The sequence below is a fragment of the Pecten maximus genome, chromosome 9 (genome assembly GCF_902652985.1).
Source record: "Pecten maximus chromosome 9, xPecMax1.1, whole genome shotgun sequence".
Taxonomy (NCBI): Eukaryota; Metazoa; Mollusca; class Bivalvia; order Pectinida; family Pectinidae; genus Pecten; species Pecten maximus.
The window spans coordinates 30,229,493-30,234,211 of NC_047023.1; positions in this window are offsets into that span (position 1 = coordinate 30,229,493).

Below are 4,719 nucleotides of genomic sequence, written 5' to 3' on the forward strand. Positions count from 1 at the left end.
ACTGACTGTTCTACACTAACAATACAACCTTCGTGATCACAGACAGTTCTACACTAACAATACAACCTTCGTGATCACAGACAGTTCTACACTAACAATACAACCTTCGTGATCACAGACAGTTCTACACTAACAATACAACCTTCGTGATCACAGACTGTTCTACACTAACAATACAACCTTCGTGATCACTGACTGTTCTACACTAACAATACAACCCTCGTGATCACAGACAGTTCTACACTAACAATACAACCTTCGTGATCACTAACTGTTCTATACTAACAATACAACCTTCGTGTTCACTAACTGTTCTATACTAACAATACAACCTTCGTACTCACTGACTGTTCTATACTAACAATACAACCTTCGTGATCACTAACTGTTCTATACTAACAATACAACCCTCGTGATCACAGACTGTTCTATACTAACAATACAACCTTCGTGATCACAGACTGTTCTATACTAACAATACAACCTTCGTGATCACTAACTGTTCTACTCTAACAATACAACCTTCGTGATCATTGACTGTTCTATACTAACAATACAACCTTCGTGATCACTAACTGTTCTACTCTAACAATACAACCTTCGTGATCATTGACTGTTCTATACTAACAATACAACCTTCGTGATCACTAACTGTTCTATACTAACAATACAACCTTCGTACTCATTGACTGTTCTATACTAGCAATACAACCCTCGTGATCACTAACTGTTCTACACTAACAATACAACCTTCGTGATCACTGACTGTTCTATACTAACAATACAACCCTCGTGATCACTAACTGTTCTATACTAAAAATACAACCTTCATGATCACTAACTTTTCTATACTAACAATACAACCTTCGTGATCACTAACTGTTCTACACTAACAATACAACCTTCGTGATCACTGACTGTTCTACACTAACAATACAACCTTCGTGATCACAAACTGTTCTTCACTAACAATACAACCTTCGTGATCACTGACTGTTCTATACTAACAATACAACCCTCGTGATCACTGACAGTTCTATACTAACAATACAACCTTCGTGATAACAAACTGTTCTACACTAACAATACAACCTTCGTACTCACTGACAGTTCTATACTAACAATACAACCTTCGTGATAACAAACTGTTCTACACTAACAATACAACCTTCGTACTCACTGACAGTTCTATACTAACAATACAACCTTCGTGATAACAAACTGTTCTACACTAACAATACAACCCTCGTGATCACTGACTGTTCTACACTAACAATACAACCCTCGTGATCACTGACAGTTCTATACTAACAATACAACATTCGTGATCACTAACAGTTCTACACTAACAATACAACCCTCGTGATCACTAACTGTTCTACACTAACAATACAACCCTCGTGATCACAGACTGTTCTACACTAACAATACAACCTTCGTGATCACTGACTGTTCTACACTAACAATACAACCTTCGTGATCACAGACAGTTCTACACTAACAATACAACCTTCGTGATCACAGACAGTTCTACACTAACAATACAACCCTCGTGATCACAGACTGTTCTACACTAACAATACAACCTTCGTGATCATTAACTGTTCTACACTAACAATACAAATCTCGTGATCACAGACTGTTCTACACTAACAATACAACCTTCGTGATCACAGACAGTTCTACACTAACAATACAACCCTCGTGATCACAGACTGTTCTACACTAACAATACAACCTTCGTGATCACTGACTGTTCTACACTAACAATACAACCCTCGTGATCACTGACAGTTCTATACTAACAATACAACATTCGTGATCACTAACTGTTCTATACTAACAATACAACCTTCGTGATCACTGACTGTTCTACACTAACAATACAACCCTCGTGATCACTAACTGTTCTACACTAACAATACAACCCTCGTGATCACAGACTGTTCTACACTAACAATACAACCTTCGTGATCACAGACAGTTCTACACTAACAATACAACCCTCGTGATCACAGACTGTTCTACACTAACAATACAACCTTCGTGATCACTGACTGTTCTACACTAACAATACAACCTTCGTGATCACAGACAGTTCTACACTAACAATACAACCTTCGTGATCACAGACAGTTCTACACTAACAATACAACCTTCGTGATCACAGACAGTTCTACACTAACAATACAACCTTCGTGATCACAGACTGTTCTACACTAACAATACAACCTTCGTGATCACTGACTGTTCTACACTAACAATACAACCCTCGTGATCACAGACAGTTCTACACTAACAATACAACCTTCGTGATCACTAACTGTTCTATACTAACAATACAACCTTCGTGTTCACTAACTGTTCTATACTAACAATACAACCTTCGTACTCACTGACTGTTCTATACTAACAATACAACCCTCGTGATCACAGACTGTTCTATACTAACAATACAACCTTCGTGATCACAGACTGTTCTATACTAACAATACAACCTTCGTGATCACTAACTGTTCTACTCTAACAATACAACCTTCGTGATCATTGACTGTTCTATACTAACAATACAACCTTCGTGATCACTAACTGTTCTACTCTAACAATACAACCTTCGTGATCATTGACTGTTCTATACTAACAATACAACCTTCGTGATCACTAACTGTTCTATACTAACAATACAACCTTCGTACTCATTGACTGTTCTATACTAGCAATACAACCCTCGTGATCACTAACTGTTCTACACTAACAATACAACATTCGTGATCACTGACTGTTCTATACTAACAATACAACCCTCGTGATCACTGACTGTTCTATACTAAAATACAACCTTCATGATCACTAACTGTTCTACACTAACAATACAACCTTCGTGATCACAGACTGTTCTATACTAACAATACAACCTTCGTGATCACAGACTGTTCTATACTAACAATACAACCTTCGTGATCACTAACTGTTCTACACTAACAATACAACCTTCGTGATCACAGACTGTTCTACACTAACAATACAACCTTCGTGATCACTAACTGTTCTATACTAACAATACAACCTTCGTGATCTCGAACTGTTCTACACTAACAATACAACCTTCGTGATCACTGACTGTTCTATACTAACAATACAACCTTCGTGATCAATAACTGTTCTATACTAACATTACAACCTTCGTGATCACTGACTGTGCTACACTAACAATACAACCTTCGTGATCACAGACTGTTCTACACTAACAATACAACCTTCGTGATCACTAACTGTTCTACACTAACAATACAACCTTCGTGATCACTAACTTTTCTATACTAACAATACAACCTTCGTGATCACTGACTGTTCTACACTAACAATACAACCCTCGTGATCACTAACTTTTCTATACTAACAATACAATCCTCGTGATCACTAACTGTTCTACACTAACTATACAACCTTCGTGATCACTGACTGTTCTACACTAACAATATAATCCTCGTGATCACTAACTGTTCTACACTAACAATACAACCTTCGTGATCACTAACTGTTCTACACTAACAATACAACTCCCGTGATCACTAACTGTTCTATACTAACAATACAACCTTCATTATCACCGACAGTTCTATATTAACACTACAATATTCGTTACCATTGACTGTTTTATACTAACTATACCACCTTCGTGATCACTGACTGATCTATGTATATTTATTATATAAGTGTCAATTCAGGAGATAGACTCGCTTAGAAGAATTGAACAAGCAATTTGAATCCTAGAAAATATTGGTTAGTGCAACAAGTAACGAGTCAATATTGAAATCGCCAGTATAAACGAAATTAGGTGGAATGTCGAGAGCATTTTATAAAGATGCTGGCAGATTATTCCAAAATCGGCGAGACTTCATTTCGGTTCTCTACATGACACTAATAATAACACAGCTGCTATAATGTGATTTATATCAACATTTCTTCGTCACCAGGACATTTCAGATCTGATAATCGGTTTACATGTAACAATTTGTAATTTCTACCACAATACGCTGTGTTATTCTACTCCCAAGCCATTGTATAAATGTGTCGACTGTTGGATATATAGAGGTTCCCCAACGAGTGGAGATTGTTTATCTTTTTTGTCCAACTCGAGTTAGTTGATTTTCTAATTTTGAAAAGACACGAGCTTTAGCGAGTGTCTTTTCAAAATTAGAAAATTAACTAACGAGAGTTGGATAAAAATGATAAACAATCGTCACGAGTAGGGGAATTTGTTTATCCCATAACTTCTTTACTTACAAATGTAAGCATGTCAAGTTCAAATTCTCCCAACGTAGCAACTAAATTCCGTGAACCAAATCACTACGGGACAAAATATAGTTCGTTATGAACGAAAGCTTATCATCTATTTTAGATGCACGACTCATATCATCTGTACTATATTTGTAAATGATATTATTTTACAAAACGAAATATAAGTTTGAAAGTCCTTGTATCTGTGTAATTTATTAATAGGTAACTTGTTTAAATAACTCCGCTCGAAGTATTCGAAGACGACACCGTCATCGATATCGCGAAGTTGAACGTCACCGCTGAATATTAGATTCAATTATCGGTCCTTTCCTGGATTTCGTAGGTATGCTCTTACTGGTTATTGTGATGTTAAATGTTCATTCTGAGATTTATTCATTCAAGACATCGTGCATTTCAACAAATATTTCGGAAACCGAG